The sequence below is a fragment of the Quercus lobata genome, chromosome 11 (assembly GCF_001633185.2).
Source record: "Quercus lobata isolate SW786 chromosome 11, ValleyOak3.0 Primary Assembly, whole genome shotgun sequence".
Lineage (NCBI taxonomy): Eukaryota > Viridiplantae > Streptophyta > Magnoliopsida > Fagales > Fagaceae > Quercus > Quercus lobata.
The window spans coordinates 42,225,969-42,242,159 of NC_044914.1; positions in this window are offsets into that span (position 1 = coordinate 42,225,969).

Here is a 16,191-nt window from a genome sequence, read left to right on the forward strand (position 1 = left end):
TAGGTAAACCAAGAGTTCTTTAAAACTCCACATTGGTTAATGCAATTTAGATTTGTTTTTAATTTTTTTTTCTCTTTAATTGTTAAATGTTATCCTATTTTTGTTCTTTCTTATAACTCTAATTAATGTTGATGGTTTTTTTTTTTTTTTTGGTTAGTTAAGGTTGATGATTCTTTCTTATAGAGAAAAAAAAATTGAAAACAATTGAATTCCATATAAACCTGTACCTAAATGGACAGGAGCCTTTGTTTATTTGATTAGAGACAATATATTAAAGGGGCATATCTTTTGGCCATTGCATTGCATTTCTTAGAGGTTAAAAGATAAAGCTTGTCATTATAGGAAAACATTTTGTGTGGGGATAAGGGTGTCATTTTGTTTGCTCGAAGAGTAACAAAAGATCCTATTATAAAGGAAGCCCACAATCATATCACATGTTTATTACACTAATCATGAGCACAACCCATTATTCTCTCTCACCATGTTTCTACTACATTTGCATTTAGCAACCTAAGATTAGAATTTATTCCCAATAGAAGACTTGTAGAATCATTTAGTTTTTATAGGAAACTAGCCGCAGACTCTCGCGATGCGTGAAAATATAAATATTATGCAATGAAGTGTAATATATAAAAAGTAACAATTATTTCAAGCATTGTCTTTTTTTCAAAAAAAAAAAAAAAGATTTTTACACTTATTTTTTTTAATCTTTTTATCTCTACAAATATATCATTTTAATATATTTTTTTTGTGCATTTCATTAATATGTTTTAAGGTGAACCCTATTCTTCTAACTTTGTTATAGTGTGTTACATTTGCTTAGTATACAACTCATCTCTTAAGGAATGAGGAAATTATCATAATAATAAAAAATCATCACAAAATTACAATGTTAACTTAACCAAAATTAAAATAAAACTAAAGAAATAAAAAAAAAATTATAATAATTTATTAGTCAAATAATTGGTAGGCATATTCAAATCTCTATTTCCAAAAACAACTAAGTATTAATCCAAACCAAAATTATTAAAGGGAAAGAAAAGACTTTCTGATGGGAAATTAAAAAAACACAATACTAAAACACATATTAAAAAAAAAAAACCATCAATCTTAATTAGAGTTATAAGAAAGAACAAAAATCTTTTATATGCAATTGTTCTCTTTATTGGTATTTATTGTTATATATTTTATTTTTACTTTTTTTCTTCTTCTCATCTTATGTTATTTAACATTTAAATTCAATCACATCTTCCACATCATTAAATTATTTATATTTTCTCTCTTTTTTATTTTTAAATAAAATTATCCTTAAAAAATTGTACCTTTTTTTTTTTTCTTTTTTTTTACATTTACACTTTGTCCAAGCTTTTTCCATTCCTTTATCTTTTCATCTCACAACTACCTTCTACCTTAATATCACTATTCATCTCCCACATCTTCTATATCATTAAATTATTTATATTTTTCTCTCCTTTTTATTTAAAAAAAATTAAAATTTTACTTAAATTCAATAAATAAAAGTGTCCTCATAAAGTGGAGTAATACTAGGGACACACTCATTCTCAAACCCAATACATCAAAGAAAAAATATAATACTAAACAAATGCCAATTGGGAAACAAACACTAAATTAAAAAATAATAATAATAATGAGGAAATCAAACCAAATATAATATAAAGAAACTAATAGTTATGAATATACTAACTTAAGGGTAGCAAAATTAAATGGGAAAAAAAAAAACTACAATACATATTTAATGCAATAAAATCTTTATCAAATTTTGGAAAACAGTAGGTTGCCTATGGAGAAAGAGAGAGATGTCAATTAGTAACTATTAGTTGGAAAACAAAGAGGTTGTAGGGAGAAGTAAAAAATAAAAAATAAATATGACCAATATGGGGAACATTAAAAACTTTACAGTGCAATAAAATCAACTGTTACATTCACTTAAAAAATTGAATCAATAATCAATAATTAAACACAATCATAGCAATATATTTAAACTTAAAACTAATCAAACTCTAATTCATAACTAAAAGGAAATGTTCTCATGTAATAATAGAAATTAAATAAGAAATAAAGTTAGAAAATTTTAAAATCCCTTTTTTGACATTTCATTTAACTTTTATATATATATATATATATATATATATATCTATATATATATATATATGTATGTATGTATGTATGTATGTGTGTGTGTGTATATGTATAATCTTCATACACAATTACATTTAAAAATCTAATAAACGATATTACATCTCATTTAATACCTCTGTTATGAAAATCATTAGCCAGTAAATATATGATAATAGAAAAAAAAACGTTATAAATGAAATTTTGCAAAAAAGTGATAAAACTAATTAGCTACTATCATTATGAAGTAGTAGTCTATGATTTTACACATCTAAAGAAGTGGAATATATAGAGTTTACTTAAGGTATATGTAAAGATTCACATTAAAAAAAAGATATGTAAAGGTTAAAAAAATATATATTCTATAAATAAATAAAAAGGTATATGTAAGGTTTTTACTAACTTAAAAGAAAATGAAAAATCAATTATTAAAAACAACAACAACAAGAATAAAGGGGTAATTACATTCCCCTTCCTTGAGGTTTGAAGAAATGATACTTGTAGGGACACGATTTTTAACGACCCAAGGATGACGTTGGGCTCGTGTGCAAAGGGCCCGAATAATATGATTTGTAGAGAGTGGGTTTGGAAAGGCATGACCTTGGACGTCAGACGGCGGTTTATTCATGATTTACATGGAAGCCCACACGAAGGTGGATTTGGCCTGTATAGCTAAGCCTTACACGGATATGGTTTGAAAGGTTTGGCTCCTCGGAGTTAATCCGAGGAGCAGTATCTTCTCACCATTCTTCCTCCTTTTTCTCCTCCTTTTTCCGGGGCCCCTCTCTTTTTAGCTCTCTTTTCCCTTTTATACTAGTAATCAATCCCCCTTCTTCATCTACGTGTCAGTTTCTCCTTGTTTGGGGCAATTACTCGCCCTATCAATCCTCACGTCAAAGTGGTTGGGAAAAGCTGGATAGCATGGTATGGGGTATGGGCTTGTCAGGTGCTGGGCTCCACGTTATGGTGTTGGCAGCTTTCTCGCTTGTACTGCTCTTGTATTGAGTTTGTCTTTTTCTTCAGGCGTTTTGTGAGGCGTTGAGCGTGAGGTTGTCCTCGGCTACATTCTTGGGCCATTAAGGGGTTCTCATCATACCTCCTCGGCAGTGGGGCTCCTCGGCTTGGGCTTGGGCCCTTAATGTGAAGTGGGCCGGGATTTCAAATTTCAGGCCCCACAATACTCTACTCCAAACTTGAAAGGAAAAAAATATTTTCACCCTTTACATTTGTTTGACCAAACTTTGTTAAATTAATATTAAAATATTGTGTGCTAACCTGCCTGTACTTACGGTAGGTTCAAAAATTATCCTTAATTTTAAAATTAAATTCTCTTATTTTAAAATTTTAAATTAAAGTGTATTTCAAAATATTTAGAATTTTTTTTGCTTTTTCCCCCCCTTTTCTTTTCCTAATGAGTTATGGAGAGATTTGTCATTTCAAATGTTTTGGTATTTTGTAAATTTGTATTTTAATTCTAAAGTTATGAGTAATGTCTTTACTAACCATGGTTAAACATTTATAAACAGATTCTTAAATAAATTTAAAATATTTTATTATTAATATAAACAAAATGGGAGAGTGTTATTACTTATTACCCCAAATATATTTAATAAGATCACACTAAAAAAATATTATCCCGTGCAATGTGCGGGTCTGCGACTAGTTGTAAAATAAGTTGTGAAAACTTTTTTCCCTATCATTACTCGTGTATAGAATATCTAGAGCTTATTATGTCTTCAAGATGATTCTTTAAAGACATTACTAGAAAGGGAATTTAGGGTATTGATGAATTTTTCATCTGTATCCCCTAGCCAAGATATTCACTGGAGGATTAAGGACATTTACTATGATATTTCAGCTATACTCTCACAAACCCCTCTGTGCTCTGTTAACTGGACTCCCGGAGGGGAAAAATGGCAAGGCTCGTGCCTTGGCCAAGTGGTTGTTATTGAACAATGTATTTAGCATTTTTGATTTGGGTTTTGGCCCTCCCAATTTTGAATCTTTAATTAGGGTGGAGGCCAGCAGACCCTCTTGTAATTCTTTTTGGATATGAATAAAATTTTCCAGTTCATCAAAAAAAGAAATAGATTTCAATATACCACCAGTCCATTAGATTCAATAGACCTACTTCTAGTTGGTGTAAAAAGTATATCTCACATTGATTTTAAAGTAAAACTTTAGTTAAAATTGTTGCAAAAAATGTCATTTTAATATATAGCTATTATTAAACTATCTTCTATGGATATTTTTTTCAAGAGAAGTGTTCCGTTCACAAAATTTTTATAACAAATCATAAGTGATAAGTTGTTATTTGTTCTTATTTAAACATATCTCTGAAATTACTTTTTAACCCATCAGTAACAACCAATAACAAAATACCACTTAAGATTTGCTGCAAAAGTGTCGTGAAAATCTTGTGGACATAACAAATTTTTTTTTTTTTAATGTTTAGAAATCATTTTGGAATTTGTGTGAATCAGGCATGAAAATGTAGAATTTTAACTCAAAATGCATTCTTTTTATCTACTTTTGGAATAATAATTATGATTCCAAAATGGATTATGAATCGGGAATTGTTGTACTAGCATAATAAAAAGAATAGAATTCTCCCCCTAAGCAGATTAATTGAGCTTTGAGAAAGTGTGGTTAATTGTGAGTGGTAGTGAAAAAAATGTTATAAGTTTATATAAAAGAGATTTTCTAGCTAAGACATCTGTCTTTGAGAAGCATAATCTCGAAAAAGCAGGGAGGTCAGAGAAAATAAATTTTAGTATAATGGAGTAGTTGAAAATGTCGATCGTGTCTTGACTTTTTTTTTTTTTTTTTGATAGTCAAACACAAATAGATTTCATTAATTTGAACACTGGTTCATCAAGAGTACATCTCTATGCACTTGGCATTGAACCATTGGTGGGGTATCTTCTACCCACACTACACAATCAGGTATATACTTGGCATTTTGAGCCATTACATGAGCAGCCTAATTTCCTGTTCTACGGACGTAGCTAGCTTTCCACTCCTGGACCGTTTGCCTCCAGCGACTAGCACCAGTAATGATCATTTGAATTGAGGTTGGTGACAAGCACTTACCCAGCAGAGCATTGGTAACAATCTGAGCATGACCTTCCAAAATTATTTGCTTAAGTCCAAGGTCCCCTGCTAGCAGTAAACCTTCCTCAAACGCTTTCGCTTCTACTTCCACAGCTCCTAAGGGAAGATTCAGCTTTTTACTCATAGCTCCCATTATTTGGCCTTGGTCATTTCTAATTACAACTTCAATACCACAGCTGTTAGTCTCCTTGAACACCGCCCCATCCACATTTGCTTTGTACCACCCCTCCCTAGGCGGACTCCAAGCTTGATTTCTCGGCAACACAGGAAGCTTTTCCTTTATATTCCCTGAACTGAATTCATCCACCAGCATCTCGGCCTCCTTGACAATCAACTTCACTGCCTTGCCTCGCCCTTCAAATTTTAAGGAGTTTCTATTCTTCCAAATACACCAAGCCGTAGTAGCAAAACACTCCCAATTTATCTCCCTTCTCTCTTCCCAAAACTTCCACACAACATCCATGAAGTCACGGTGTGAATTTTTGAGTTTAGGCAAAGACATATTTGACTCCCTCCACACAGCCCCAGCCGCCTCACAATCCCATAGAGCATGCCCAAATGACTCCACCATTCCACACACCCCACACGCATCCTCAATGGGACTTTTCCTAAGCTTTAGGCAGTAGTTCGAAGGGAGAATGTTCTTGCACGCTCTCCACATAAATTGCTTAATCTTACTTGGGCAGTTCAATTGCCAAAGAAAATTCCAAAACCTTCTGCCCTTTTCAGGATCCAACACCTCGCAAGCTTCCTCCTTACTTCTTCTTTCACACAACCAGCTACAAGCAACCCTATAGGCACTGCTTACTGTGAACCTCCCATTTGGAGTCCAAGCCCATGTCAAAGCATCCTCAGGGAGAGAGAGACTTATCGGGATACTTAAAATAGTTTCCGCTTCGTGGGGGATGAAGACATTACGCACCAGATTTTTGTCCCAACCACCCTCATACTGGTTTAGAAGAGACTCCACCATTGCACCTTCAAACACTTGTGGTTTAGGACTAATCACCTTGAAAGAGTGAGGGGTTGGCAGCCATCTATCAGCCCAAATTCGCACCTTTTGCCCATTTCCTATGCTCCACCGCATCCCCCTATCCAGAACCTCTCTTGCTGTCAACAAACTCCTCCATGTGTATGACGGCATATTGCCAAGCTGTGCCTCCATGAAGTTGTTACCCGGGAAGTACCTTGCTTTTAGAACTCTATGAGCAAGGGAACTCGGGTTTTGGGAGAGCCTCCACCCTTGTTTTGCCAACAAGGCCAGATTAAAGGCCTTCAAATCTTTGAATCCCATCCCCCCATCAGCTTTTGACTTGCACATTTTCCCCCAAGCGATCCAAGCAAGCTTCTTTTCTTTATCCCGTTGGCCCCACCAGAAATTACGAACAAGAGAGTTTAGCTCACTGCAAAGGGAATCGGGAAGCTTAAAACAGTTCATTGTATACGTTGGTGTAGCTTAAGCCACTGCCTTTATCAGAATTTCCCGGCCTGCAGTGGACAGCAAATTTCCCTTCCAGCTTGCTATTTTTCGCCCCACTTGATCCTTAATGCGATTGAAGGCTTTCCTTTTGCCCTTCCCTACCAACGGGGGCAGCCCTAAGTACCTCTCATGTTGGTGAATTATCTCAGCCCCAAACATTTCCTTTACCACTTCTTTAACCTCCACCGGCGTGTTCTTACTAAAAAAGAGGGAAGTCTTCTCCTTATTTAGCTTTTGCCCGGACTCTCTTTCATAATCTTCAAGGATTTTGGTGACTTTTAACCCCTCTTCCAATGATGCCTTACAGAAAACTATGCAATCATCCGCAAAAAGGAGATGTGAAATCCTTGGCACCCTTCTACATATTTGAACACCACTCAAGGCCTCCCCACCCCCATTTCTTTGTAACATGGCCGAGAGGCCTTCCGCACATAAAAGAAATAGATAAGGAGAAATAGGGTCTCCTTGCCTAAGTCCTCTAGTAGGGACAATCCTTCCCTTAGGCTCCCCATTGATTAACACCGAGTAAGAGACCGTGGTCACACACATCATCATTAAGGATATCCATCTTTCCCGAAAACCCATTCTTCGCATCATCGCCTCCAAATACCCCTATTCTACCCGATCATACGCCTTGCTCATATCGAGTTTAATTGCCATTAGCCCTTCTTTCCCCTTCCTCCTTTGATTAATGCAATGCATAACTTCGAAAGCTACTAGAACATTATCTGTGATTTTCCTTCTTGGAACAAAAGCACTTTGGGCTTCGTCAACAACATCCGGGAGGACCCTCTTCAACCTATTAGCAAGAACTTTGGATACAAGTTTATATATCACATTACATAAACTAATTGGGCGATATTCTGTAATTTTTTGGGGGCATTTAACTTTGGGTATCAAGCAAATGTATGTATCATTAACTCCAGTTGGCATAATACCAAATCTAAGAGTATGGATGACATTTTGAACTACCTGAGGCCCAACCACATCCCAGTACTTTTGGAAAAATATAAGAGACATACCGTCCGGTCCTGGAGATTTTGTTGGATGCATTTGCATGAGAGCTTGCCATACTTCTTCTTCCTTAAATTCTTTTAAAAGGTCGTCATTCATGGCCTCCATCACCCTCCTATCTACTGTACCCAGACTCGCACTAAACTCAATGGGGAAAGTCGTACTATAAATCTCTGAGAAGTACTTCAAAATAACATCTTCAACTTCCTCATGGTCCTCTCTCCACCTACCCTCTGAATCATTTATTCCTTCAATTCTATTCTTTCTCTGTCTATTGTTCGCTGTTGCATGAAAGAACCTTGTGTTCCGGTCACAATATTTGATCCACAGCGCCCTTGACCTCTGGTTCCACATTATCTCCTCCCTAAGCATAACTTCATTTATTTCCATTTTCAACCTTTAAACTTCCTCCGCCGACTCATGGAGTAAATTCAGCTCTTCCAAGTGCTGTAGTCGACTTAGCTTCTGCTTCAGAGTTTTATTAACATTTCTGAAAACTTTGCAGTTCCAACTCTGGAGCTAAAACTGGCAGCTTTTTAAGTGTTTCTGAATCGACAACTCCGGATTACAATCCAGAGGATCCCAGGCCCTTTCAACCACCTCCTACAGCCCTCTTCCCTGGTCCACATCTCTTCAAACATAAATCTTTTCCTAGCTACCTTCCTCGTCTCTCTCATTCTAATCGATAACGACAGCAAACAATGATCAGAGGCTGCCATTGATCTGTGAACCACTTTCGCCTCCGGAAACATGTTCAACCACGCCTCATTAGCTACCATTCTATCCAACCTAACCAGAGTTCGTTTATCTCCAATTCTCCCATTACACCAAGTGAATCTCTGACCCACAAAACCCAAATCAAACAAACCACAATTACTTAAACACTCTCTAAATCCTTCCATCTGTCTAGCATCCCTCTCCAACCATCCTAATTTTTCATCAAAATTCAGAATTTCATTAAAATCCCCAAACACAACCCAAGGCATATTGCACTGCCTATTTAATAATTCAAATAAATTCCATGAGATAGGTCTCATACCTGCGTCGGGGTGGCCGTAAAATCCCGTAGCTTGCCATGGCAAAGCTCCATTACCCTCGCACACAACCACGTCAATGTGCGAATTTGAGCAGCTTTTGAACCTCACGTCAGCTCCTTCTTTCCACAGCATTGCCAAGCCCCCACTCCGGCCATCGGACGGCACCGTTATACCCTGTGTTAGACCCAGCTTGCATTGGAGCCCGTTAATTCTCCTCTGTGTAGCCTTGGTCTTCGCTAGAAAAACCAAAGCCAGATCACCTTTCTTCACCTCGTCAGTGAGAGCTCGAACCGCCAGAGCTGATCCCATTCCCTTACAGTTCCATGCTAGCATCGTCATTTGGCTCGGCGGTGCTGCCTTGTAGCCACCGCCACTCCGCCATCCTTGATACACTCTTCCCCTGTTTCTTCCTTGCTCAGCCCCTCACACTTCCTACGTTTTGAAACTCTTATGTTCTGATCAATCTCACTAAGAATTAAATCCCCTTCCCTTTTCCTTTGAATTGGGCCTAACACTTCCTTCATTTCCTCATCCGGCCCAGCCCGAACTTTTCTTTTCCAGTGGCCACTAGTTGGGCTTAACTTGTTTGCCACCCAGCCCACCTCTGGATCATACAGCATGGCCATAGGGCCTTCCTTACATTCCTCTAAACCCAAGCCCAAGCCCACCTGGTCATCTTGCTTTAACGTCTCTTGGCCTTGTACAAATTCAAATTTTGGGATAGCCTCAGCTGGTGTCTCAGTCCTCCCGTGTTGACTAACCTCTTTCCCGCCACTCCTTTTCCCATTTTCCCAGTTTTCCTTCCCTACATCAGCTAGCACACCTTTGTGGCTTCTCCCAATGCTCTCAGCCATACCCTTCTCCACGTTTTCCTCAGTAGTCACCTCACACCCACCTATCTTATCAACTTGCTGCGTCTGCCTTCCCTCCCCGAGGCAAATGGCTACCAGTCCTTGATTATCACGCGCCGCCCCCTCACCCGCCTCAGCCATACCATTCCGCCCAGCCTCTATAGAATTTGCTCTGTTTTTCATTTCACCGACAGACTTCTTCATTGCAAAACCAAACTCCCATCCTCCCTTTCTTATTGGTTCTCCTCTCAACCATGCTCCATATTGAAGATCACCATTCCCCTCCTCTTTATCATTCCCTGATTCTTCCAAGCAATCCTTCAAATCATGTTCTAAGAGCCCACACCTATAGCAAAAATTCGGAAGGCGCTCGTATTTGAAATGTACCCACCTTGTTTCTCCCTTCTCCATATTAATTTTCCGCCCTCTGATCAGTTTCCGAGTAACATCTATCTCAACCCGTACCCTTAGACAAGTACCCCATTGTACTCCGGTGTCCTCCACATCGACTTCGATAAACTTCCCGAGGCTTTCTCCAATGGCTTTCCCCGCTTCCCTTGTTCTGCTCTTTAATGGAAGGCTATATATTTGCACCCAAAATGGGGACCATTTCAGTAAGATATCCTTTGGGTTCTTATCTCCTTCAAACTCTTGGAACAACACCAGTTTTTTCTCATAGTGCCACGGCCTCATATCCATAACCCGTCTTTTGTCACGTTCATCTTCAAACTCTACCAAGAATAGTTCTTCTCCGATTACAGAGAGCTGGATGTTCTTATTTGGTTTCCAGAGCATCCTTATGTTTTTTCAAAACGCCTCTATCATTAAACCGTTCCTTGACAGCACCTTCATAAATACACAGTTCTTCCCTCTTGCCACTGCTGCTCTAGTACAGTCAGCTCCCAGCGAGATGCTTGCCTCCTCTTCATCCATAACTTTTAGTTTCTGCCATAATGTCTCCAACTCTTCTGCCATTTTCCTAAGAGAAAAAAACTCGCACCTGACCTTACTACCCAAAGGCAGAAGGTCACTCTACTCCCACAAATGACTGTGGGACGTTCACTGCTTCCACGGGCCTAGAGGCTCGAGAGCACTGCCACAACTAGTTGAAGTGATTAACTGATCGTGTCCTGACTTAGGGGTGCACTTCTTTTTTTTAACAATTGTTTACATAGTTTGTTATAATAATTTTTAAAATTTGTTTGGATTTAAGGGAGTTGTGTCAGAACATATCCACTCCCCTTTTGTGAGGTATCCCGAAAATATTATCTTGATTATTTATGTGAATGATGAAATTGTGATCTTAGTTTATTGCACCTCCTTCAAATCAATTGAATCTACTCGTCAATTGTCACTGACGAAACTAGACACAATGATTATTGCTTGGGTTTGTTAGTCACACACTAACACCACTTTTTCTTATTTTAATATGGAAAATCAATTAGTCACTACACTTTTATTAGGCAGTTCACCGCAATATATCATATAAATAATGTGCGTCGGCAGCACTACTCCATTATTTTTGATCCCACAAGACCAAAAAGCTATGAACAGGAAATCAACATTGCTGTTTGCAATACCAAACTTTCCAGCTAAGAATTTTGGAAAAGGTTTCTCTCTAAATTTGAAGAGGAATCCTTTAAATTTTTCTTATATCTTTTTATTATATGTGAATTTTGAAAATTTAATCATTGGATTGCATATTTTTATTATATCTTCTATACTTGCAAAATTTTAAGAAAATTAGAGATCAATAACTATATCATCAATAAAATATTTAAATTTCAAGTTTCTGTGATCTAAAATTATGCATAAAAAAAGTTTATTGAACGAATAGTAAGTAACATCTTATTTAAACTAAATTTGATATGTGAGTTAAGAACATTAAAAAAAAAAAAAAAAATGCAATCTAACAGTTAGAGAGCAATTCAAAATTTATATAAAAAAAATATTAAATCAATGGGTTTTAAATCCAAAGGGAGGCAATTGAATGTTTTTAAGGGGGAGAAAAGCCGTTTGTTTGTTTGAGAGAGAGAGAGAGAGAGAGAGAGAGAGAGAGAGAGAGAGAGAGAGAGAGAGAGAGAGAGAGGATTGCTGAATTTAAGACAATTTGGATTTAATAGGGAAGTCATTAATAGGAGAAATATTATATTAATCAAAAAGCTGGTAAATCAGCATTAACAAAATTGACTATGTCTAGAGGAACAAAATTCATCCAAACTAACAGTGGAGGGGACAATCTGGCTCTCCTAGCCAAGGCATCCACTATGGAATTACCATGTCTAACAACGTGAGAGAAAGACCAACTTTGAAGAAAACTTAGAAGTGACAGTATCCTTTAAAAGATGGCCCAAAGCAGAATTAAACAAGTCTCCCTTATTCAACGCATTGCTAATTAACTCTGAATCACCTTTAAGAATAGAATTATCCAACCCAACTTCACTAATGAATAATAAATAAATAAAAAGATATGTGACATGGCGATGATATGGCTCAACTGGAGTGTAGCAACAATAAATGTTATGGTTTAACTTTTAGATATATATATATATATATATATATCGATATCTATAGACATAGATATAGGCTAGTTTATCTCTCATCATCTATTTTTGGGTAAGAGAGATGTGTCCATAATATCTACTATTCCAAATTGCAATCTACAAATATCAAAGAACCAAACCAAGAGAGAACCTCTTTTTCTCACACACACTCTTTAAATTTGCCACAACGGCACTCTATTTATATAGGAGACTTGAGTCGGCTAGCATATCTAAAACCAAGAAGAACTAGACTTCTTTTCTACACAAAAAATGAGAATCACTCCTATTCCAAATAGAACTCAAAATTAAGTGGTAGACAAGACTTCTAATAGAGTTTGATAACTTTAAACAACAGTAACCCAAAATGAGTAAAATTCATTTCTTATCCAAATCCAACAAGAGTCAAACTCCTAATTCAAGCCATATTCTATAGTGTTGATACCAAGCTCTTAGCATGCGTTTGGTATGGATTATTTTTGCTAACTTATTTTACTATTTATCTTATTTTTGCTACTATTTATAGGTCTCACTGCACTTTTTAGTACTATTCATGTGTCTCGTTATATTATTTCAACTAATTTTTACATTTATCTACAATATTTTAAGCAAACAGTTTTCAATTTTATCAAAATAAACAGATTCTAAACATACACTTAGTTGGACAATTAGAGGATGTTTGGTACATGCACTTAAAAATATGTGTTTTGTTATTTGAAAACATGTGTGAAAATACATGTGTATGAAAAAATATGTAAAAATATATATAATATTGTTTAAAAACTAAAAATTATTGTTTAAAATAATGTACCAATCATTCCCTTAATTCACACGTGTATGAAAAAATATGTAAAAATATATATAATATTTTTTAAAAACTAAAAATTATTGTTTAAAATAATATACCAAATATTCCCTTAATATGGTTAATCAATTAGTCACGCCACTTCGATTAGGCACTCACCGTAACATATCAAATAAATCATGTGTGTCCCCACCACTTCAATTACTGTTAAAGAAAGTAGTTTTTTTTTTTTGTCTTTTGGGGGGGGGGGGGGGGGGGGGGGGGGTGTTGGAAAAAAACTGAGAAAGAAAGCAGTACTTTCCATAGGATGTTGAGCCAAAAGTTACTCCCCGTACTTAAAAATTAAAATGCATTCGAAATAATGTCTCTGAGCACTCACAGCAGAGGAGGTATAAAGCTATATTGCTAAAATTTAGTTCCATACACACAAAACTCATGCTGCAGCAGTGGAGGCAAAAGCTAAAATTTTAGATGATTTGCTACAGTGCACATCTATATATAGATGTGCACTGTAGCTGAGAGCAAAAAAATATATATATATATTTTATTCGGTTGGATTATTAAAATAATACACTTTCCGTTTTTTTTTTTTTCATTCTTTCATGCCTCTCTCTCTCTCTCATTCACTCTCATCTCTCAAGTTCACTCTGCAACTCCGGTCTCACTCTCTCAACTCCGGTCACCGATCCATGAAGCTCGACTCAAGCTCACTCTATCAACTCCGGTCTCACTCTCTCAACTCCGATCACCGACCCACGAAGCTCGCCGCCGATCGGAGTGCCTGACTGGGAAACCCATGGAGCTCGCCGCTGATCGGAGTGCTTGCATGTGGATATTGGTTCTTTCACGCCGCCAATGGTTGTATCATGCTGCCGATCGGAGATTTGGGCTTTTTTTTTTTTTTTCCTGCTGTGGACTGCTGCGGAGTGCTTGCATGTGGATTGGGTTCTTTCACGCCGTCAATGGTTGTATCACGTTGCCGATCGGAGATTTGGTTTTTTTTTTTTTCCTGCTGTGGACTGGTGGCCGGTGGTGGTGGTGGTTGTGAATTTGTGGGTTCAATTTAGGTTGAGTTTTTTTTTTTTTTTTTTTTTTTTTTTTTTCCTGCTGTGGACTGGTGGCCGGTGGTGGTTGTGGATTTGTGGGTTCGATTTGGGTTGGTGTTTTCTTTTTTTCCTTCTTTCCTGCTGTGGACTGGTGGCCGGTGGTGGTGGTAGAGGAGGATGTTTGTGCTGTGGTGGTGATGGTGATGATATATTATTTTATTGTAGTAAAAATATTATTATTTTATTGTAGTAGAAATATTATTTTATTGTGATGAATATATTATTTTATTATGTTGAAAGCTAAAATAGATCCACTGCTGTAGTATATGTGTAGGTAAAATAGATAAAGTAACTTTTGGTGGAGCTAAATTGCTAAAAATTTAGCTCCACTGCTGTGGATGCTCTTAGCGAAAAGATATAAAGAAAGAGAAAGCAGTAATCCATTATTATTGATTTCACAAGACCAACAAGCGATGACCAGGACAGGACATGAACATTGCTGTTTGCACTAACTTTCCAGCTAAGAATTTTTGCCTTCACTCTTCAAAGTGACTTAACGCGTTAGAAAAGGAAAACGAGTAGGAACCTTCCCTCTTTTCTTCATTTCCAACTTCTTAAGTCCACATTACAGTCAACAGTCAACATAAAACACTTTCCTTCATCTTTCCAAACTTTCCTAACAACCCTCTCCCCCAGAAAAAAAATCTGTAATTGTTGTACCAACATTATGGACTGAATTGTGATATAATTGTCAAAGAACTAGCTCTTCATTTTATACAAACTTTTCCTCTCAAAGCATTACCAAAATGAACTGAATAGACCAAAGTGGACCAATGAACCCAAATAAATCAAAGTAGACCAAACTGGACCAAATTAAACTGAAGTAGACAAAGTGGGCTAAAATGGACCAAAGTGGATCTAATCGAAATGGACCGTAGTGGACCAAAGTAGATTGAACTGGAATGAATAAATCTAAATGATATACTGATGTGGCTCAACAAGAGTATAATGGTAATAAATGCTAAGTTTTAGTTTTTAGATATTATTTAGATATAGTCATGACCAAAAGATGATGCTCATATTTAAATTCCTTACATACTTCTCCATGAATTAATAAATATTCTTACAAAACAGGGTGAGCAATAGAAACTTCATAAAATTAATAAAACCTGCATTACAAACAATTTAAAAGAAAGTATTTAGGGTTTCATAATTTTACGTACTAAAATATCCTTATACAAATTCTTAAACTCTCTAAAATACCCCTATTGTGGGGACAATTTTTGCCTAAACCAAGTGTTCCACTTGTAGTCATTTTTGGCTTTGGAGAGTCCCACATTGGAAGGAAAGCCTTCCTCTTCATGCCATATAAGGCATGAACCAATGGCTGAAGAGTACCACTAGTATGGTAACCAATGGTTGAAGAGTACCACTAGTAACCATACTAGTGGTACTCTTCAACCATTGGTTCATGCCTTATATGGCATGAAGAGGAAGGCTTTCCTTCCAATGTGGGACTCTCCAAAGCCAAAAATGACTACAAGTGCAACACTTGGTCTAGGCAAAAATTGTCCCCACACCTATCTTTTAATTAAATAATTTTAAATTAAAAAACAAAAACTGGCTAAAAGAGTAATTTACTGTTCTTATATTTTAGGTTGGTTAAAAGAGTAATTTATTGTTCTTATATTTTAGGTTTTTTTTCCTTTCTCTTTTTTATTCTATGTAAAAATTAGGATATTATCTCTATTTTACTTTTAAATATTATTCCATGTTATCTTACATCTTTCTTTAAATTATATATATATATATATATACACAGACGCAGACACACACAATTATTTATATATATTTTAGAAGGATTACTTCTCCTATTAGTTTTTTTAATTTCAAATAGTTTCTTCTATTCACATTAGCCACTAACTCATGTACAAATAACTAACTAGAAGAAAAAAAATTACATAGAGAAATATCCTAAGAATTAAGACACTATTTCTATCTCACTTTTAAACATTATGACACTAAACCCAAAAAACAAACAAATAAAAAACAGACTTATTGCACACGCAAATTGCGTGTGATGGGTCTAGTATAACAATAATATGATTTTGTTGATAACCGCTCAAAACAGATTTGCAAATCCGCATCATTGGATAATTCAAATTGTA